Source organism: Delphinapterus leucas, chromosome 10 (genome assembly GCF_059928025.1).
Source record: "Delphinapterus leucas isolate spDelLeu-1000000601 "Yukka" chromosome 10, BTC_Dleu_Yukka2, whole genome shotgun sequence".
Taxonomy (NCBI): domain Eukaryota; kingdom Metazoa; phylum Chordata; class Mammalia; order Artiodactyla; family Monodontidae; genus Delphinapterus; species Delphinapterus leucas.
The window spans coordinates 66,298,073-66,321,203 of record NC_143138.1 but is presented as its reverse complement, the minus strand read 5'-3'; the positions used below and the strand labels follow the sequence as shown (position 1 = coordinate 66,321,203).

The 23,131-nt window shown below is 51.0% G+C and overlaps 1 protein-coding gene across 3 annotated transcripts in view; it reads right to left on the bottom strand.

Moving 5' to 3' along the window:
- DAG1 (dystroglycan 1) overlaps positions 1–11,192 on the bottom strand; it is a 62,912-nt gene extending 51,720 nt beyond the window's left edge. The window contains exon 1 of one of the 3 annotated variants that reach the window (XM_022573137.2): positions 11,046–11,192. The gene's annotated coding sequence lies outside the window, so the exon portion shown is untranslated. Of the gene's footprint in view, positions 1–10,750; positions 10,853–10,893; positions 11,012–11,045 lie in introns of those variants that run through there. The other 2 variants (XM_022573135.2, XM_022573136.2) reach the window with 2 other exon arrangements.
- Positions 11,193–23,131: the final 11,939 nt, after the last annotated feature.

Here is a 23,131-nt window from a genome sequence, read left to right as displayed (position 1 = left end):
AATACCATTTTATAACAAGTGCTGGCATTTGCAGTGTGATCTCAGCATGGCAAATATGTTTTATTCCTTTATTTGATAAAAACAAGTGCCACTCCCATCTTAAAACAGAGAAGGAAACGTATCACTCTGATCAGATAGCAGGTTAAAATAGGCTAGAATTTTTTTTTCCTGTAATAAAAGAAAGAAAAAAAGGTAGGAGGAAGGCAAACATCCAGGGCAGTGCCAGTGCCAGCTGCACCTTTCACAAGACACTTCCACAGAAGACAAAGAAATTGTACATATTGAAGCATCATGGAAAGAATGGAATTTTTTTTACTATGATCAGGAACAATTTCCAGGACCATTCCAAAGTCAACCTACCTGAGTTTTAGAGGAGCAAATTTCTCAGCAGGCTTCCATGCAATCAATACAGACCTCAAGTAGAAAAGCCCTTCGCCAATTCCAGAAAGGCCTGACTAGGCCTCCTCCATCCCCGCTACCACCACCACCAACTCACTCACCTACCCTTCATGGAACCTGCTAAACAACAGCTGATCACAAATATGGCTCCTTATCTGAAGTCAACACCCCCGAAAGACAAACAGCCAGTGACCTCTATCTGTTCACTCATCAAAACCAAAAATATCTCATACATTTTTTTTCCAGGGACACACTTGCCTGGGGTCAGGAGAAGAACTGTCTGATGGGTAAGGCAGTCTGATATCAGGAGAGAGCTCCCATATCCGGAACAAACCTGTTTTTTAAAAAGTTGAGTCTCTCTGGCTTCCCCTACGCCATATTCTGGCATTTCACATCTTCAACAAGTTCTACAGTTGATTAAGGCCAAAATAAGTTTTTCCTTGGCTTTATTGAGATATAATTGAAGGCCAAAATAAATTTGAAAAACAAGAGTTTGAAGTCCAATTTCATTCACAAATAGATTAATCCTATGCCTCCCAGTGGATTCAGAACACTGGGCCTCCCCAGTGGCCTGGAGGAACTGCCCAGCCTCCTGTGACCTGGCACTCAGTCACCCTTGGGAGCAGCACGCCTGCCTCTCCAAATATGGCCTGAGATCTGCAGCAAGAGTGAGCTCAGGCCTGCAAAGGGGTCCACAAGAATGTTTACCAAGACTGACAAACTTAGAGGGCAGCCCCAGGAGCAAACAAAGCACAAGCACCATCCCTCAGAACACTCCTGAACAGCAGGGCAGCATGTGAGGAAATGACTGCTTGCTGGGCTTCTGGCCCCTCAGCACCCTGTAACCAGAGCAGACCAACAGAGAGGCCATGGCAGGCCTGACACTTAAGCGGAGGGCTGTGCACAGCCCACAATGGGCCCCATTCTCCCTGGAAGCTCATGGCAGGAGGGCAGAGGGGAGGCCAGGACATTCCTTCACCCCCTCACATGGAGGGAAAGGGCACAGGCAGCCCAGGGTATCAGAGGCCTGCATAAGAAGAAAGCCTGAGCAGCCATTTTTCTATCCAGCTGCACAAATCAAAAAGGGCCCCTCCTAAAAAAGCAGAAGGGAGTCCTGAGGTGCCAACTGATTAAGTCATGCGGATTAGATGACCTACACAGGAGTCCTCTCTCTGGGCAGCAGTGCCCAACCAGAAGGAAAAAAAAAAAACCACCACCACTCAGGGCATTGAGGGGACAAGGGACCCCACAGCCCCCGTCAGCCCAGGGCTGGTGCTACAAGCAGAACAATCAACTTTTCCTACTAAAGATTTCTTCCCAGTGCCAAGGAATCCAGTCACTTTTTAAACTACTTTTAAAACTGGAAAAAGCACATGTTCAGACTGGCAAACACAGTATGTTAAGTCTATACTATTGGGACTTCCCTGGTGGTCCGGTGGTTAAGAATCCGCCTTCTGGGCTTCCCTGGTGGCGCAGTGGTTAAGAGTCTGCCTGCCGATGCAGGGGACGCGGGTTCGTGCCCCGGTCCAGGAGGATCCCACATGCCGCGGAGCAGCTGGGCCCGTGAGCCATGGCCGCTGAGCCTGCGCATCCGGAGCCTGTGCTTGTGCAAGGGGAGAGGCCACAACAGTGAGAGACCCGCGTACCGCAAAAAAAAAAGAAAAAAAGAAAAAAGAATCCGCCTTCTAAGTAGGGGACCCGGTTCGATCCCTGGTCGGGGAACTAAGATCCCCACGTGCTGTGGGACAACTAAGCCTGTGCACTCTGGTGCCCGAGCGCCACAACTAGATAGAAGCCCGCTCACCGTAACAAAAGACCCCCACATGCCACAATGAAGACCCAATGCAGCCAAATAAACAAAATATATATTTTTTTTAAGTCTATACTATTGACCCTTCTGACAAAATATTGTGATCTCTTCCAGGTAAGCAGAAGCAACAGCTGGTAGCACAATCCAGAGAAGGAAAGGAGACAGGAATCCTAATGTTATCTATTTGTGACTTTAGTGAATTCTATTTTTAGATCTTTATTAAAGAGCTTCTCTTCTAGTCTCCTCTTACCAAATTTCTCTCCTCAGGCAATTCAATCTTCACAATATTGCTCAAAAGTCTAAAAATATAAGACGCTTATTCAGGTATGCTTAACATAACAGATAAAGCAAAGTTCGCTACACTTCCTCGTTTTCCACAAGACTCAGAATCCACCCCTGTTCAAGGGCTACTCATCAGGCTGGTCTCCACCATTAAAAAATCCAGTAAGCAAGAGACTTCTCTGGCAGTCCAGTGGTTAAGACACCATGCTTCCAATGCAGGGGGCAGGGGTTCGATCCCTGGTCAGGGAACTAAGATCCCACATGCCGCACGGCAAGGCCAAAAAAAGCCAGTAAGCAAGGCTCCCTGAGGTCAGGGCAGATCTGATGCAAAGACAATCTACCAGCCCAAGCAGGAGTATACACAAGACATTTACAGTGATGAGAGATGCATGTTTTATAAAAGCATTTCATAGTATAATAAGGGCCCAGAAAATGGATGGTATACCGGGGTGCTGATTAACAGCCAAATAAAAAGGAACCAGTATTTGCAATTCCATTATTAACTTTATCATTTTTCTTGGCAAAAACTGGTTAGAGAATCAACCCAGCCCTGGAGAACAACTAAGCTAATTAAAAGAGGCATTTATGAAAACCAAGGCAGAGCTGGTTCACTTCTGTCATAGACAGCCTTGGGAATCTTCTTAAGTAATCCCATATCAACCCCTGGAATTCCTAGAGTAAATGTTCCCAGTACAGTGAGAGGAAAAACAGAGACAACCATAACATTTGCCAAAACAAGCATCTTCCAATTCCACGAATCCGTTTCAATACATATTAGAAAGAACTTTGTAAGCAGTGCTTCTTGTCTGTCGATTCCCATACTCCATACATAAAAACTTAACATTCATAGAAATGAAGAGCAAATGCCAAAACAGACCAAGCTGGGCACCGGCCTCTCTTTCCCTGAGTATGACACATCCTTTCAAATGTTTCACTCATCCTTAAGCTCCCCTCAACTGGCACACTCCCCTATACTTAGGGTGTCCAAGGGCTGTGACTGCCTCAGGAAGAATGAATCTGTGGCTACACATACCCCCAATGGCAGAGAATATCGAGTCTAGGCCTCTACGTGACTATAAAAATTGCATACCCATGCAAGTCACAGAAAAGGAACTGGGGAAAATGTACACAGTGCTTAAAAATGAAAATCAATAAAAACCTGCCTTACTTGATGTTATAGATGTGCTCCTCCAAAACTGTAAGTCACACTGCACTTTTTTCAAAAGTTTTATATTTAATATTGCAGTAATAAAAAGATTCTAAAAAAACTTTATGCACAAAGATGTTAACTGCAACATTATCTATTATAACCAAAGTAAGATTAACAACCACGTAAGAACTGGGGACAGGTTAACCATCAAAAATGTTATATTGGGCTTCCCTTGTGGCACAGCGGTTGAGAGTCTGCCGGCCGATGCAGGGGACACGGGTTCATGCCCCGGTCCGGGAAGATCCCACATGCCGTGGAGCGGCTAGGTTTGTGAGCCATGGCCGCTGAGCCTGTGCGTCCGGAGCCTGTGCTCCGCAACGGGAGAGGCCAAAGCAGTGAGAGGCCCGCGTACCACAAAAAAAAAAAAACAAAAACAAACAAAAAAAACCAAAAACGTTATATTTATAGAACAATGATCATGCTATAATGCTGGGAGGGCAAAAACAAGATTAAAAATTAAATTTATACTCTAACCTAAACTCAGTAAAAGTGTTGCCCAAGGGCCATCTCTGGAGGACACCCAGGAATCAAGGGATATCGGCTGCTCCTAGGGAGGGGAAGCAGGGACTTAGGGGGTGGGTGGAAGAAAGATTTCTTTCCCCTGTCCAATCCTTTTGAACTTTTTGAGTTTGAACCATGTGTTAGCATTTCCTATTTAAAGAAAGAATACAGTTGGGGGACAAGGGATTTTTCCCTTCCTTTCTACTTTTTTCTTCCACATTTCTTATTTTAAATATATGTATTATTTAATACAGCTTTTCCCCCACTATAGTGTCTTAAAATTCCGTGATCATTTTGCCAAGTACGTGATTATCCACCATCTTTCTTTCACAGAAATCTCCCTTTTCGAGTACCTTACCTCACCTTCTAGTGCTATAAAAGCCTTATCTTGGGGGGACTTCCCTGGCGGTCCAGTGGTTTAGACTCTGTGCTTCCACTGCAGGGGACACAGGTTTGATCCCTGGTTGGGGAACCTAAGATCCTGCATGCTGTGCAGCACAGCCAAAAAAAAAAAAAAAAAGCCTTATCTTCCTGGAGAACAGAGGCCCTACAGGAAAAGAAGGAACCAATATTGGTGAAAGCCCACAACCGAAATAGAATTACATACACCACAATGACCACCTCCAAAGGAAGTGGGGAATGCCACTCAGTCTCCCGCCCACACCACCAATCAGTCACCCTTTATTGTCAAAGGGTAATAAAGAAAATGAAAACGAAATGTATTCTGTAGAGTCAATCCAGGACCAAAAATTATAAACAGCTTCAAAAATATAAAATTAATTCCAATGTCTAAAATTTAGACAGTGGTATTTTCAAAATTAATTAACTCAAGAAGGTATAACTGAGAAGCAAAACCTCAACACTAGTAAATGTACCCCATGATGTATAGGACAAAGGCATTGTCATAAAAGTGATTTTTTAGGGACTTCTCTGGTGGTCCAGTGGGTAAGACTCTGTGCTCCCAATGCAGGGGGCCCGGGTGCAATCCCTGGTCAGGGAACTAGATCCCGCATGCGTGCCGCAACCAAGAGTCCACATTCCGCAACTAGGAAGCCCGCATGCCACAACTAAGAAGTCCGCATGCTGCAACTAAGACCTGGCACCGCCAAAATTTCTTTTTTTTTTTTTTTTTGCGGTACGCGGGCCTCTCACTGTTGTGGCCTCTCCCGTTGTGGAGCACAGGCTACGGACGCGCAGGCTCAGCAGCCATGGCTCACGGGCCCAGCCTCTCCGGGGCATGGGGGATCTTCCCGGACCGGGGCACGAACCCGTGTCCCCTGCATCGGCAGGAGGACTCTCAAGCACTGCGCCACCAGGGAAGCCCCAAAATTTTTTTTAAAAACTGATTTTTTATATTCAGTTGATTATTCCCACTAGAATCCTATTTTTAAAATATAAATTAAGTCAACATACGGCAAAAGTTTCATTCAGATTTACTTCACTCCAACAGATAACACACAACAGTTTCACCAATTTAGACACGCTCTGTTCATGATATTGTACCACAGCATCCCATCCATCCTTCCACCCTGGACCCAGAGCAAGGCTAAGAAAATGCTTAGCTATCAAACCTAAGAAACAGGAAAATAGGAAACCCTATTCATTAAGGCTAAATTAAGCACTCTAGCTGGTGTAATTTTGTAAACTACTCTAAAATCCTATTTATAGAAATTGCTATCTGAGCAGTATTACTGACTAATGATCAGGGTGAAGAGGGACTGTCAAAAGGCAAAGCAGGTTATGCAACTCACAGGAAGACTGCTTTAAATCAATACCCAGAGGCATGCGCACACAAAGACCTACTGGGAAATGACCAGATCAATCAGTTGTATATTCAAAACCACCATCACCTTACTCCAGAACTGAAGTGTCAACACAGGAAAAGCAGAGAAAGATGGGGGCTTAAGAAGCAACAGCACAGGAGCTTCCCTGGTGGCGCAGTGGTTAAGAATCCGCCTGCCAATGCAAGGGACACGGGTTCAAGCCCTCATTCAGGAAGATCCCACATGCCGCGGAGCAACTAAGCCCGTGTGCCACAACTACTGAGCCTATGCTCTACAGCCCATGAGCCACAACTACTGAGCCCGCAAGCCACAACTACTGAGCCCACGTGCTACAACTACTGAAGCCTGCACGTCTAGTCCGCAACAAGAGAAGCCACCGCAACGAGAAGCGTGCGCACCGCAATGAAGAGTAGCCCCTGCTCGCCACAATAACACTGGCAAAGGCACAGAAACACTCTTTAACATGGAGGAGGGAGAACACTTAATCCAGAAAAGGAGGGAGAAATCCTTGACCAATATACAGGACACACTGAAGACCATACTACCTGTATTCTCATTTTGAGTTCCCTTAAGGTTCAATACTCTACACCCCATCTGAGTCCCCTTCGACGTTCACACCACCATTTCTTTCTCCTTTGATACTCTGGAAGACTCCAGCCTCCAAGCAGTCATACTCTGTAGTGGCTCAAATCTAAACAATGTACCCCAGAACCTGGAATATTGAATCAAACTTCTCATTGCTGACTTCCTATACTGGCTAGGAAAAAAACTCATGAGACTTCACTCTTATTCTTGCCCATCCACAAAATGTATCTGTCAACACTTGCAATTCCACTAGGCTAGTTATGTGCCTCTTATCAAGAAGGCTATGACCAAAAAAACACCCCAAAAAACCCAACTTAAAAAAGCAAGCACAGGTATAGGGGCTCTAACTTCACACCATCACGGGCCACCTTCAGTTTGCCTTGCACAGGTCAAATCTGTGAGCCAGTGGCCATTCTTTAACTGAATCCAGTCTAAAGCTACATTACGGGGGACTTCCCTGGTGACCAGCCCAGTGGTTAAGAATCCGCCTACCAATGCAAGGGATGCAGGTTCGATCCCAGGGCAGACAACTAAGCCCACACTCTAGAGCCCATGTGCCACAACTAGAGAGAAGCCCGAGCACTGCAATGAAGAGCCCGTGCACCGCAACGAAAAGATCCCACATGCTGCAACAAAGATCCCCCGTGCCGCAACTAAGACTCAACGCAGCCAAATAAATAAATAAATATTAAAAAATAAAGCTACATTACACCCACCATGATTCTGAGTATCCAAAACTATAGACATTTTAATTCAAACTATTCCTCTACCTACCAAGTGGGTCAACAAATCATGCTTTCTCTTTCATAAGTTCACTTCTTCCTTGCCATCTTACCTGCCTGCCACAAAGACTCAAGCCTTCCCCCATTCCCATTCCTGCAGTCTAGGGGGCCCCTCTTTTTTGTTTTTTTTTTTTTTGGCCACACCACTCAACTTGTGGGATCTTAGTTCCCCGACCAGGGATTAAACCCAGCCCTCCGCAATGAAAGCGCAGTCTTAACCACTGGACCACTGGGGAATTCTCTAGGGGCCCCTCTTTATTTGGAGTTTCTCAAGTCCTCACCAGTGCTTGGCTGATGCAGCCTTACATCCTCATCTTTTCACTGTCAACCTCCTGCCTCTTCCACTCAGTGGTAGACCCCTGCTGGTACCAGAACCATTCAGGTCCCTAACATCTGCTGAACTGGCTCATCTTGAACCTTCTTTATCTCTCTCCACTCCTCTGCTGACCACTGTTCTTGTTCAGATCCAGTGTCTCCCCCACTGGACCACAGCAGTAACCAACTTGCCTCTGGTCCAGCCCAGCCTCAACATTCACAGTGAGGGCTCACTTCTTAAAACACAGAGCTGATCCCATCACAGCTGTGCTCCAAGATCTTCAAGGTTTCCTGTCCTTACATAACACCAAACTCCTCCACGTGGCATTCTGACTGCAACCCAACGTTCCAGAACATACAAAAAAAAAAGTGCCCAGTCTTCTCCCTCCCACCCCTCTCCTCTGCTCATTTCTTCTTCCACAAAATTGTGACCTTGTTGCCACCACTCCTTCACCAATCAAACCACTAACCGTTCTTGAAGGTCTAGCCCAATGCAGTTCTTCCCTAAAGTCTGCCCTCTCCAGCCTAGGACCCAAGTTCCTTGGCTTACTTCAGCATGGTACCCAGAGCAACCAGCACAGGCCTCAAGAAGGCTCTGACAAACCCTAGGTTTCTGAAAAATGGTCCCTCACAACATGTTCCTGGAGTTCCACATGGGATCACGGATCACCTTCCCATATCGTCCTGGCATTCTGCCCACCACCAGACACCTGGGCTTGGTCTTTGCCAGAGAAGGACCCAGCTGAGGCCACCATTATTAGCCTGATACAACAGAAACACAGATGGGTACAGCCAAATGTTCAGCCTGGGTTCATATCCTAATTCTGCCACATGACAGTTGTGTGACCTTGGGAACATTCCTTCATCTATGACTCAGTTTGCTAAGCCACTATAAAGGATTCTCATAAGCATTAGCAATGGTGCATGTAGAGCAGAAACACAGAAGGCCCTCGACTGTGGCTGATGTAGATCCATCGTGTCACTGGCCCAGAGCACAGGGAAGGGTGGAACAACTGTGAGGTAAAGGACTGAACATGCTCCCATCTGCCTCAACAGGGATGAACACATATCTACTCTCAGGGGTTAATATACCAGCCCTGCCCAAGAGGAAACGCAATGCCCCCAGTTCAAGTGAGAAATAAGGTTGTTAAAGGTTTTTAACAAATAAATGCCATGCTTCTCCTTTTCTAAATAATCCCAGTTTAAGTGGCCCCAGGGTCCCTCCAAATCCCACCATATTCAATGTTTAAGAGGCACTAGCAAACCTGCAGAAGACGTGGTTTAAAGCTTTGGTCATGCTAAATATTCTGGCCCACACATTCCTGAATGCAGTCTCCTCCCCCATCACAGCCTGGTATTCCCTTTGCTCAAACTTTTCAGCCAGTCTTTTGAGCTGGCTCCTTCTCCCTCATCTCTCCTCTAAGAGCCAACCTCAGAGCCAGAGGTCCTTTTCCCATCCCCTCCCTGCCACGACCTATGTGGCCACCAACAAGATCTTTCTAAACATGGGTCTGGACTATGCCACTCAACTAAGGAAAAGCATTCCCAGACTCCTGCACCTTGAGTATGAAGTCTGAACTACTAAGCACAACAAGAAAGGCCTGGGGCTCCCACCTGTCATGCTGGAGGACTCACATGTGCTACTTTAGGCACTCATATACATGTGGTTCCCTGTGTCCAGACCTTGCTGTCCCCCAGCTAATTTCTGCTGGCCCTGCAAGCCTCAGCTCAGGAATTCCCTTTCTCCTCAGGCTCCCAAGCACCATCTGAGCACACTTAGTGGACAGACACTATCAATCATAGGTTCCCCATCCCCCACTGTCCACGAACCTGAGTTCCTTAAGGGCAGAACCAGTCTCTTGGGTCCCCTGGACCTACCACAGAATTTGGTAAGCAGTGAAGCCAAATATTTGTTAAATAAATGAATGTATTTTGCTAAATCAATTTTTCAGAGCAGTAAAGACTGGCTCTCTGCCTCTTTCAACAGAGGCACGTAACAACACAAGCCTTCATGTTCCAACCAGATGTTTGTTGCCTATATAGTAATGCTTACTCCTACTTTCTTACAGTATCCCACAGGCCTTAAACAGGCTCATACCATGCATCCAACTCCCTCCTCAAATCTCACTCCTCCAAGAAATGGCTCCTCAGCCTCCTTTAAGCATGTAGGCCAGGAGCTCTTATTACTTGGCTCCAAGGCAAACGAAGTTCAATTCAACTTCTCCATATTCAAACTATGCCTCCAATGTTCAATTCTTTTTCTAAAAGAGGACATCCCAAAATTATGTCTCTGAACGCTGAGCATAGAACCACCTGATAAAGTTACAACATCCCATCTACACCAAACTCCAAAACACCTGGTAGCACATCCAACTCTTTATCTGGACTTATGTCCTATAAACACCACCCTCCCTGCAGAGTTTAGCTTCCATGCCAGGAATCACGTCTACTCGCTTATTTAGGGAAACAGCAGGCCGGGCTCTTAAGTTAGAACTCTAGGCTAAAACCGTGCTGTCCCAGGCTGTAGCTCTCACCAAGGCAAAACTTCATGATCACCATTAAAACTAATTCTGAAGTAACTTTACAAATCTAAGAGCTTCTCAAGTCACAGAATTAAAACATGCATTTTAAATTAGTGGTTGAGTTCGTATGAAATTAACTCGGAATTTACGGCAGAAGGATTCTAAACCGAGAGAGCATTTTCTCTGGAGACATTTTCCAGATATACCCGCGGGTGAATATGGTTTTCCAAACACCAAAGAAGCCCAAGTGTGTATGTGTGTGAAGGGGTGACCCCAAGGCTCTGAGCGGCTCAGGATATAGCGGCTGCGGCGCCTCCTGAGGGGCTCAATGCCCCATCCTCGAGCTCTGGCCAAACTGGGCCGCGCGACCCTCTGAGGAAGCCCGGGAGACAGTCCGCAGGCCGCACACGCCCGCGACCGCCGCGCGTTCCCTGGAGCGCGGCCCGGGCTGAGGCCTGGCCCACCGACGCGGCGCGCAGCCCGGGGCCGGACGCCCCCAGCCTTCGCCTGAGGAGCCGAGAGCAAGGGGCGGTTCTAGCCGGGCCGCGTCGCCGCCTCACCCGCAAGGACGTCCGCGACCGTGTCCCCGCCCCGGGCCAAACAGCGAGAGCAGCAGCAGGTGTTCCTCGGAAGGCTGGGCCAGCGACAGAAATGGGGGCCTGGGCTGCCAGGCTCGGCGGCAGTGGACGCGCGGCGCACTCACCGAGCGCCGACGGGCGGGCCGCGGCAGGTGCTCGCTCTTCCCGCCCGCGAGACGCCGCCCCGCTCCCCGGGGACTCGGCGCGAAGCTCCCGCCGCCGCCGCCAAGCCCGAGGACCTCTAGCGCCGCACCGCAGCCTCGGCGCGAGCACGTACCGGGCGGTGAGGGAGCGCGAGGGCGGGGCGCGCGACCGAAGCCTAGCAACCTCCTGACACGCGAGTGCCGCAGCCAATCCCGCTGCCAGCTCCGCGCGGCGCCGACCGGCAGTCCCCGCGACGCCCGCTTCTGCCTGCGTCGGCCGCCCCGCAGCGCGCCGCACCCGCGCACAGGCCCCGCCCCCCGCGCCCCTCTGCTTATTGGCCCGCCGCGCCCCCGTCTGAAAAGACACGCCCCATCCTGGAAATCCCGCCCGCGGCGGGCCAGGTCCGTACCCGCGACACGCCCCGGCCCGTCCGGGTTACCCGGAGAGCTCAGGACGGGGAGTGGGGGAGGGGCGCCCCGCCCAACCTCAGGCATGTGGGCCCGTGAGAGGCATCCAACCTACCCGGGTGGTCAGGCCCGATAACTGGCCCGGCCACAACTGGCCACCCATAGACTGCCTTCCGCCCTCCTGATTTCTGTCGAACGCAAATCAGGTAATTTTAAGACAAGAAAACAATCAGGAAGCGTCCTCCAAATTGCGAAGGATGATGGCCCCGTTGCCCGACTCTTATACTGATGAGGAAACTGAGGCGGGGGCCGAGGGCTGGAAGGGCAGGAAGCCTGCCCCTCTCCGGGGGCTTAGCCCCCAGCAGGCGGGGGTGTCCGGGAAGCGCCTCAGGCCTGACCCTCGTCCCCTCCTCCTGCCCTGAACACCCGGAATCCGGTGCCTCCTCAGCCGCCAGAAATAGCTCTGACCTGCTGGCGCTGGTCACTCACTGGAGGCCCGCATTCTTTCAGGGAGTTGGGGGAGTAAAGGGCAGGGAGTTACTGCTGAGGTCTGTCTCCCTACAAGGGGAGGGTCCTAAAAATGCTCTCACTCCCCAGGGCTTACCTAGGCCCACTATCTCAAAGACCCCCGACAGTTACTGGACAGGTATGGGCATGGGACTCGTGGTGGGCTCTGTTCCCCAAACCCTATGCAGGATGTGTCCATTCCCTCCTGGGCCTGTGGCCAGGCTGGAATTCCAGGCCCGCACTCTTGTCAACGAGTACATTCTGAACACAGAACGGGCTGCTGCCTGCCAGGGGTTCCTCCCGGAATCCGGACAGCCCTGGGTCTCCCCTGCTTTCTCCCCCTCCTTAGGAAGGACTAGAAGAAGCAAATTTCAAAGAGAGCAAAAAGGAATGCCTCATCTCTCAAACACACATACTTGTTTGTGATGCGTTATACTTAAATGCTTAGGCTCCAAACTTCATTCACACAGACCAGAAAAAGAAGTAAAAACCAGGAAAAAAGCCCCAAATTATACCTTGGATGTTAAAACTAAAAATTTTATGGCCTTTCAAATCCAGTTCTAAAATTCTTCTGCTTCAAATAGGCTAAAAATGCAGCACAGGGAGATCAGCTCGGTGCTTTGTGACCACCTAGAGGGGTGGGATAGGGAGGGTGGGAGGGAGACACAAGAGGGAGGAGATATGGGGATATATGTATAGATGATTCACTTTGTTATAAAGCAGAAGCTAACACACCATTGTAAAGCAATTATACTCCAATAAAGGTGTTAAAACAAAACAAAAGGTTAAAAATGTAGAAAATTATTTGGGTTTCTAAACAAAATACATTCTTTCCATTCACTCCTTCAGTTTGCAGAGTTTCCCTGCCACCACAAACGCACACCAGACACTGCTTTGCAGCCCTAGGTTCTGCTGGGTATTTTAGTGTCTGACTGTATAATTTTATATATATATATATGTTTTCCCAAAACAAAGACAGCAGTGAGTACAGGCCTCATCCCTCCTACCGTCTACACAGAAACTGCTAGCTGCTCTTTAGTCCTCAATGACCATCCATGGATACTAGAGTAACTCCCCTTCTTCATTTTTGGCACTGGTCTTGCTAGATGAGGCACCAGGCCTCACTCTGGCCTCCAGGGTCCCATCACCCCATACCCAAGCTCCCCCAGAGCTCTGGCCATGGGAAGGTCTCTACCTCAACCAGCTGGTGCCAAAAGGTGGGATAGGCCCTTCCTAGTCCTAGGAGGAGGGGAGCAACAACCAGAGTTTGCCTGAAGCCCTTACAGCCAAATCCTTCCAGTCCCTGCCTCTCCAGGTTTGGAACTCACTTGGAGATGCTGTGGTCCCAGGCTGGCCCCAATGTTCTCCCCCTTCCCCAGCCCTCCAGCCTTGGCAGCTCTCCCCACAAGGCCAGAACAGATGTGAGCTCTGGCTCTCATTGCTAGCTTCTTCTTTTTTGTCTGGAGTTGGTGTTCCCCCAACCCCCTGTTCCTTCAGGCCCTAGAAGGCAAGAGGCCTGGATGGCCAGCCTCTTAGGGCCTAACCAGCCGCCATGGAGCCCATAGAGAGAGGTGGACAGTCTTCATGGGCCCCTAGGTTGGGTGGGGGCTGTAAAGTCAAGGCCATTACTCCCTATAGTCTTGAGAATTGAAACCTTTCCTCTCTCGGGGCTCCCACAGTTCACCCTAGGGCTCAGCACAAGGTCCCCAGTGACTCACCCTTGGGAGCTATTCTGGAACTCCAGCAGTGCCTAGTCCATCCTAGATCAGGCTTGGTGTTCACTGCCAGTTGGAGAGCACAGCCAAGAGTGAGGCCCAGGGCACACCCAAGAACAGTTGCCCAAAGGGCCCATGTGGTATGGGCTCAGGGAAAACTGATCAAGAGGCCAAGAATGAGGCTATTTAGGCATGAAAGTCAACCCTCAACTCTCCTGGCCATATAGCCTCCAGTGCTTCCTCCACCCTCCAATTAGACCCCCAGCTAGAGGCTTCAGGAAGATTATCAGATTGCGGTTTGTCTTCCCCACTAGAGTATGAGCCCTTGAGGCCAGATATGTGCACCTGCTTGATCCCACATTGCAACGATCACCTAACAGCATGCACATAATAAAGGCTCAATTTCTGTTTGGAAAAGAAGGAATCAGGGGATGCAGCCTGCCTCCCTTCTTGGTTGGCAGTTATCCCCAAGGGTCTAAGCCTTGTACAAGGCCCAAAGCAAATGTCCCAGTGCTTACTTGGTGCTGATGTGGTTTAAGGTAGGTCCTTGGTTCTAGCTCAGGTGAAATCCAGCAGACACCTACATGGACCAAACTTTCTTCTGGTCCTAGGCTTCCAGGCCTTTTTCATTCCGGCATATTCCCAAGGAACCAAGGGCCAAGGGCCAGTGCCCAGCCTCAGACTTCAAGGGGGAAGGAGGCTCCTGCTACTGATCCTCCCCAGGGCCCAGTGGAGAGGGGCAGGGGTCAGTGCTGGCTGAGGGTGGAGGCTCCTGGTCCAAATGCTAGGCCTGCAGGTCTGCCTGAGGCAGTGGGCTGGCCTTGATTGAGGGGTCCCTTTTGTCTGGATTTAACAGAAGGCAGATTGTCCAGCAGCTCTGGCAGAAAGAAAGGGCTGATAAGTTCATCTGGGAGAAACTGCTAGTAGGCATGTTTGCGGGCAACACCAGTCTTCCCAGAAATCAGCTCCTTCCCTTGCAGGGACCTCAACTGCAGCACTTCCACCAGACCCCTTCATACATTTCTGGCATAGGGCCTTCCTTTCTAGTCAGCCAGTCAGCTGCTTCTGCACCTGGACCTCCAGGAACATACAGTCCTGTGGGGACAGGAACTCCACAGCAAGGGTGAGGGTTGGTCGAATGAATAAAAGTCGCCTCTCCCCTTGGTGGATACATGTCCACTGCCCTCTCCCTCAGTCACATTCCACTCCCTTTTGGCTCTGGGATAAGACAGTCCCCCAAGGCCAACTTTGGGTGATTATTCTCAAATCACTGGGCCTGTGGCCTTGAGCACTGGACTAAACACCAGATTAGGTCTGGTCTGGCCGAGGAGCCAGTGGAGGCAAGCAAAGCTGAGGGGCCTCTTTGTTAACTTTTTTAGTCACTGACCAGCTAGCCCCTAAACGCAGAGTCTTGGCAGAAGCCACCCACAGTCTTTTTTTTTTTAGTTTAGTTTAGTTTATTTATTTATTTATTTTTTGGCCGCGCCATGCAGCTTATGGGATTTTTAGCTCCCTGACCAGGATTGAACCCAGACCCTCAGACCGACACTCTTCTTGTTCAGCCAGATTAAGGGTCCCTTCTCCACGCTCAGTCATATGTCCATGTCTGGCCCAGAGCTTGGCCAGGGCTCCTCCATGGCAGAAAGACCTCTTCCTCTCAGAGCTGGCCTGAGATCTGGGAGTGTGCATCTCATCAGCCTCGGCTCCTCTCAGTGGCCCCTTAGTCAAGAGACATTAACAGGTTACCTGACAACCACTGGTTCTGACTCTGCTCTCATGGCTAATGGGTATGCCATTAGAACACTGGAAAGTGTTGAACCTGAGTGGACAGACAGCCTTTGCTCTAGGCTGAGTGCTGACAGATACAGGCAGTGTCCCTAGGAGCCTCACCTGCGGTCTGGGAAATCCCCAGCATTTGGGGGAGGAGTAAGAGGGATCCATCCAGGCATCTTGAGGGGAGCTAATAAAGGATAAAGAGTGAATGTTAGCAGATCAGCCAAACCTCCAGGTTTGTCCATATGAGGAATAAGCCCCTGCTGCGACCCAGAGCTAAGTTCACTGTGTGACCTGAAATAAGCTACTTGCCTTCTCTGAGCCTATCCCTCAACATCAAGTGACGTCATATGTGGGCTTCAGATTTGCCTGCTCACTGAGAGTGACAGAATATCACTTTATATGACTGAATCAGGACCAGTGTGAAACATGTCAGTGTATTATTAATCCAGAGATATTTACTGAGTCTACTGTATGCTGGAAACACAGCAAGGGATAAAAGGAACAAGCTGCTCTTGTGGAGCCCAAATTCTAGTGCAACAAGCTATACAGTAAATAAATAAGTAAATAAAAATGTAATAATCAGGGGATGAGAGGGCCAGGAGGGGCCAGGATCTGTTGTGTGGTATCAGGGAAGTCCTCTCTTTGAAGGCAGAGCCTGCAGGAGGTAAAGCAGGAAGTCCTGGGGTTTTCTAGGGAACAGACAACAGTGAAGTCAGAGGAGAAAGTGGCCAGACAGGTCTGAGGAAACCGGGAGGTCACCATGGCCTGAGCAGTGAATGGAACACTAAACAAGGGAGAAAGAGTAACTGGTGGGAGGGCAGGCGCTGGAGCTGGATTTAATCAGGCTTGGGTCTGCCAGAAGTATAGGATCCCAGAAGCAAGGGGCAGGGAAGCTGAAAGGTAGGAGTGAGGAGGAGAAGGAGGAGGAGGAGGGGGAGGAGGAGGAGGGGGAGGAGGGGGAAGAGGAGGAGGGGAGGAGGAGGGGAGGGGGAGGAGGCGGGGAGGAGAAGGAGGAGGGGAGGAGGAGGAGGGGGAGGAGGAGGGGGAGGAGGGGGAGGAGGGGGAGGAGGGGGAGGAGGGGGAGGAGGGGGAGGAGGAGGAGCGGGGGAGGAGGGGAGGAGGAGGGGGAGGAGGAGGGGAGTGGGACAGGGCCCTCAGGCCTCCTGGAAGGAATGCAGCAGCTTGGCCTCAGCCCTGGAGCTCCTCCTTCCCCTTGGAGGTGGGGAAAGGGGTGGGAGAGCAGTCAGGGGAAGGGGCACAGATGGGGATCCCCAGGGGGAGAGACAGCAGGCACCATGGAAGTCAAGTCAGAACAAGCATTTAGAGAGAAAATTTCTCACTTTCCCTGCCTCCATCTTCCACGGAAATACAGAGAGGCCAGAGAGCCAGCACCCCTCCTTTCAGGCCCAGAGGAAGAAGGACCAGGGGGGAGGGAACATGCCTGTGGGGAGAGGAATGGCTTGGACAGCTCCTGGTATGCACTGTAGGTAAGGGCTTTAGGACAGACCATGCAGAGCCCACCAGAGAGGGTCTAGCACCAGCCTCCTGAGGAAAGAAAACACTTGGTCTGGGCCAAGGTGAAGGCAGGGAGAGAGCAGAGGAGTGTGTGTGTTGCGGGGTGGGAATGTCCTGCCCCAAGACAGGTTCTGGGCGATCCCCCCACCCAACTCCCCTGGGGCTGCTGCCAGACACAGGCTTGCAGGAGGCCCTCAGGACACACGGGGTGTCACCTGGCAGGCACATGAGGCCTCAGCCAGCTGTCCCATCCATCTCCCTTCTGCTCACCGATCAGGACCGGTAACCTTCAAAGCTCCCTCCCTGCAGCTGCCACTTAGCCGAATGGAATGGACTGAGGTCCTGGCAGGAGAGGGTCTATATTCATCAGATAGGTTCAGTCGGCTGAACTTGACAAGGGACCCCAGGGACCAGGAAGGCCTGGAACGGGGGACTTCCCTGGTGGTCCAGTGGTTAAGACTCTGCACTCCCAATGCAGGGGGCTCAGGTTCGGTCCCTGGTCAGGGAACTAGATCCCACATGACGCAACTAAAAAGATCCTGCACACCACAACTAAGACAAAGCACAGCCAAATAAATAAATATTAAAAAAAAAAGAAGGCCTGGAACAGGACAGACTGGGTACTGGGCTCTTGAGGTAAGAGAGACCCCCAACTTGAAGCCAGGGCTCTGGACCTCTGGGTGTGGGCACGACTGGCAACAAGCATGGTCGTGGCTCTTTGCAGAGGCACTAACATGTCCTAAGAGCCATACAAAGACCCATTCATGATCCCTGGAGAATTTTTACAGCAAAGGTAAAAAGAAACATTTCATCTCTTCATTCCCATCCCATCTCTGTGCCCCCAACCACATGTGGGGATGTGGCAGCTGGAACAATACAAAGGTGGGGACATCAGGGTGAAGGGAAGGCTGCTCCTGAAGGGGATAGTCCAGGCCTCAAAGCAGGGCTGAGCAGCTGCTTGTCTCATGCTGCGGCCCCCAAGAAGGAAGACTGGCCTCAGCTGACCCCATGCCCTCCCTCTGCCTGAAACTTCCTTGTACTCGCCCTGCTGCCTGGGACCCTCAGCAATTGGGTCAATGGTGATGGTGCTGAGGCCCTGGTGTTGAGGTGGGCAGAGAAGTGGGAGCCCACAGGCCTCTTTACTGCACCTACAACCACTGGGACTAAGTAAGTCCCATCAATTCCCAGTTCTCAGGAGGCAGTTCCTGGGGGTGTACCAGGCCTAGTTGCTCTTATAGTGGGTACCTAGGGTTGAGGCCCCAAGGGCTAGCTGCACACAGGCAGGGGCCCCTGTGCCTTCCTCTGACTGACTGGGACCTTGGGCAAACCCCTTTCCCTCTATGACCCAATGGGCCAGAGCTTTCCAAAAGGCTCCGGGTTGTCTACTTTCCTTCCTAGAAGGGCCAGGACACAGGTGCAGATAAAGAGAGCTGAAGAGTCGGTGAGAGGGAAAAAAAAAAACAACAACCCCACTAGGGTGGAGGAGGGCTCTAGAGGGGTCCTGAGGAGGCAGTGCAGCCCAGGAGAATGGTCTTTGGGGGAAACCACTGGAACACAGAGAAAAGTACTTGGCTCCCTCCCTACTCTCCCCACCCCCATCCTCACCTCAGCCTTTCCTTCCCAGAGGAATTCCAGTTGCCTCTGAAAGCACTGGAGCCTGGGATTTCCCTGGCGGTCCAGTGGTTAGGACCCTGTGCTCTCACTGCCGAGGGTGCAAGTTCAATCCCTGGTGGGGGAACTAAGATCCCACAAGCTGCGGGGCACAGCCAAAAAAAAATACACTGGAGCCAGGCTGGTCCACCGGCAGCAGATGCTGCCTCTCCCCCAATGCCCTCCCACCCCCCACTGGCTCTCAACCTCTGTTCCCACAGCCCAGCAGACAGGGAGCTTCCTCACCTGGGTTCCCTCCCTCTTCCAGGCCAGCAGCTGTTCCCAGACAGCTGGATCAGAGTAGGACACTGCATCCCACTGAACTGCCACGACTTCCCCTTCCCTGGCCGATGCCCTGCTGGCCCACCACAGCCCTGCCTTTCAAAGGTCTTTGACCTCAAATCCTGGAGACCCACCACAGCTGTGGACTGCCTGAACCCTCATGAGGAGCAACAGCTGCTGCTGCTCCCAGGCTCCTCCAGAGCCAAGGTCCCCTTGCCTCCTGTCAGTCTGAGGGGGAGGTGCCAGCCGCTACCCTGCACATCCCCCTAGTCTTTTGGGGCCTTGTCTTCTGAGAACCTTCTCCCATAACACCACTGTGGCCTGCAGGGAGTGGGGGCCATGGGGCCCTGTCCTCTGCTGACCCAGTCTTTGTGAGGCACCAGCCAAAGTTAACATCCAAACTGAAATCTACCTGTGATCCTGCCCTGCTCAGTGCTCTGCCCACGACTTCCCACTGCTGCTGGGAGGGGGGCAGGTGTGTGAGGACCTCTCATTCACCCTGACCTGTCCAGCTTGGCCCCCACCCTCCACTTCTCTCAACACCTACCATCACATCTTCACTCCAGTTTCTCTTTGCACATGACCCCAGCCACAGGGAACCTCTTTAAGTTCCTACAAATATGCCAGGCATCTGCCAGCTCCCCTCAAGCCTTTCAAGCCTTCCCATGTGTGACACTTCTGCTCACAGCATTCTTTGGCCACTTAGCTGACCTCATTCCTGCTCATCCCCTGTCTTAGTTTCTGGCCTGGGCAGGGTGTCTCTGCTGTGGACCCTTGTTTACCCCACCATATTATTATGTCTCACTTAAAGTTTATCCCTAGGACAGACTAGAGGATCTATGTCTGGCTATTTCCTCCATCCTGGGAACCTCTAGCACCTGAGACAGGGCCTGGCACTTAGAAGGTACCCAGTAAAATTGGAATGAGTGAACAAACATTTGATTGAAAATGAGGCCTCTTGGACCCTTAAGTCTGTGCTGGAGACCTGTAGCCTTCTGGAGAGACTTCCCAGAGAGTCCAATTGGCATTTTGGAGGCCAAACCTTACAAACCAACATATCTTCAGAGACTTCCAGCCTTCTGCAGAATAAATTTGAGCCCCACCCTATAACACCCTGGGCAAAAGAGGCCTGCCCCAGACTGGTCAAGTCTCACCAGTCTTATCCCCTCCCCCCAACTCCCTGCAGAATGCCACCTGTGTGGGCCCCTCTTCTTCCGCCTACCCAAGTCCTGCCTATTCCACTCAAGAACAACACCCAAAAGCCATCTCAGCATCTCAGACTCCCTATTGTTTCTAGGAGACCTCAAGCTCCTGGAGAACAAAGATTTCCCTTGATAATAACAGCTGCCGTCACTGAGCTCTGTCCTGCACCCTGGACACACAAAATTTCACTTTGCCTCCTCTGCAACAGTTGTTATTATTGGCCCCATGTTACAAATGAGGAAACTGAGGCCCAAGGGTAAAGTCACCAGAGGTCACACAGCCAGTAAATAGCCAAGCTGCGAATCTTTATTCATCTTCCTAGCCTTCACTGTCCCTGGCCCAGAGTAAGGAACTCCACTGATGCTTGCTGAGTGAAGGAACAGATGGATACAGCTGCATCAAAACTTCAGCTACCGGGACTTCCCTGGTGGCACAGTGGTTAAGAATCAGCCTGCCAATGCAGGGGACACGGGTTCGAGCCCTGGTGCAGGAGGATCCCATATGCCACAGAGCAACTAAGCCTGTGCAACACAACTACTGAGCCTGCGCTCTAGGGCCCATGCACCACAACTACTGAGCCCATGTGCTGCAACTACTGAAGCCCGCGTGCCTAGAGCCTGTGCTCTGCAATAAGAGAAGCCACCGCGATGAGAAACCTGTGCGCAGCAACGAAGACCCAACGCAACCAGAAAAAAAAAAACCCAAAATCTTCAACTACCAGGACTTATCCACCTCTGGAGCCCAGGACACAGAGGCCTTGAATTCATGAGAGGGGCTTCCAGACTTGGGAGAAACAGGGCAGGTCTCTGTCTCCTTCTCCCTTCGTTCACATGGCCTCACCTTGGTGGGGGTCTTGACACTGTTGAGTTGTATGAGTAGTTAGGGACCAGTGAGGGAGAGAAGAAGCTTCAGGGCAACCTCAGTGAGGAAAAGGCAGAGGGCTCCAGGTCAGCCAGCCCCATTCAAAGAGCAAAAAGACCTGGGTTGGGGGGGGGGGGAAGGTGGAGGCGGGACGGGGGGGGGGGGGGGCAGTGGTTGAACACAGGTGTTCTCAGGGTAGCCTGATTATAGGGTCTTCTAGAAGTTCTGGCATTTAATCTAAGCCCACTTCAGTCCTTAATTGTAAAAGGGTAGGGAAGTGGGTAGAGGACAGGGAAGTATGCAAATCAAATCGCAAAGCCCTTGGACTTCCCTGGTGGTCCAGTGGTTAAGACTCTGTGCTTCCACTGCAGGGGGAGCAGGTTCCATCCCTGGTTGGGGAACTAAGATCCCACATGCCACGCAGCGTGGCCAAAAAAATAAATAAGTAAAATAACAAAGCCCTTTACTGAGCACCTACACTGTGCCCTGACATGCAAGAAGGCCAAAGGCAGAGAACTAGAAGTCACGGCCAGGACAACAGAGAAGCGCGCGTTCCAGCTCCTCAGGGAAAGCTGCACACAGGAAACAAGGCGGTATATGGAGCGGGGTCAGGCAGCCTGGCCTGGTCTGAGGAAGTATATGGAGTAGGGGTCACCGAAGCTGGGTCTTATGGGAGGGGCGCAGCTTAGTTTCCTGCTGGCTTGGGGAATTCCCAGGAGGGGTTCAGCAGTAGCAGAGCCTGTCCAGGCCTGGACAGATGGACAAGAACAGGGAAGAGGTGACTGCCTGAGCAGGCCCTGACCAGGCATCCTAGACTTTGCTGGAACTTGCCTGACTCTGAGCAGAATGTTCTGGAGTTGGGGCCAAGCATGGGGAGCTCAGGGAAGGAGGTAGGGGAACTGACAAGATAAGCCAGCCGGGCAGCCTCCTGCTGGTCCTGCATTGCCCAACGCTAGAGTCAACTTGTTCCAGATTCCTTTCATAATGGGATAAAATGTACCAACAGTGAGGCCCGGAGTGGGTCCTGGTGAGGCCCAGTGACTTCAGTGGCAGGACAGCAGGTCCCAGGAAAGCCAGGGAAACACAGGCAAGCATTCCTTGGCTCCCTGTCCCCAGCAGCTGCAGGAAGCTGCTCCAAGCTCTCAGCTGTACCCAGTAGCCCCCAAGGACCGGAGAAAGTCTTATTTCCTGCCACCCCCTGATCGGGCACACACGTTCTGGAATGGAAGTGGCCGAGTACTCCATGGCAGGCCCCAAGGGAGATGGTGGGGCTGCCAGCCAATGTTTGGGAAGACAGCATAGAGCCTGTCTGGAGATCAACTCTAGGAAGGGGGTACCATGGATTTCATTCCCTGTGGCAGGGTCCCCAGCTTTCCTTACCTCCATCATTTGAAAAAGCTATTGACACTTTCCCAGACAAACACTCCCTACACACACAGTCTTGCCTATAATTTAAAAGAGTCCCTAAACATCCTGCAGTGCTTGCAGGGATTCCAGGCTAGAAGCCCCTGCAGTGTGCTTAAGGTCAGAGAAATTCTAGTCTGGTTCTGCCCCAACTGGCTGAACCTTGGGCCAGCTCCTGGTCATCTTGACTTGCACTGCCCTCTCGAGCCTTGAGGGAGCCTCAAGGGGTCCATCTGCCCTGCCACCTCCTGGGAGCTACTTCAAATCATCTTATTGGAGATAGTATAAAAGAAAGGGTGGCTTCAGACCCAGCTGAGAAGCTAGACCTGCACTCACCAGGGCTGGGCTGTTCTACGCACACTCCAGCAGTATCTTCTGCCCCCCTGCCTTCTGCTCATCCAGATGGGTCTGGGTGCCAACTTGCGGACCTCTGGGAGCTTTTGAAGTTCTGAGCTCTCATTCACAAACACACCCATCAATACAAGGGTGTGTGTTTTGTTTGTGTTTTGTTTTTTCATTTATCAACTCTATCAGTCATTCACCACATTTACTAAGCACCTATTATATACCAGGGCTTGAGCTAAGTAAGCATAGCTCAAGTCCAAATCATGCCCATACTTCTGGGTCCTGCCTGAATCTCATGCCCTCCCAACCTTCACTGCCTACCCAGCACAGCCCTCGCAACTGGTTCACCTTGAAACTGAATCCCTCTTCTACTCATTTAGGGCTTTTGGTAAGCTGCCTAGTATGGTCATCTCTAGGCAGAGCCTGGACTTGTTAGTCACTTTCTTGCCACCTCCTGCTGCCAACCAGCAACTTTGAACCCAGGGTAGGAGATGAGGAAAGAACTGTTGTTGTCTGCCCTAGGATCCAGGAGGCTTTTTTATTTTTATTTTTTG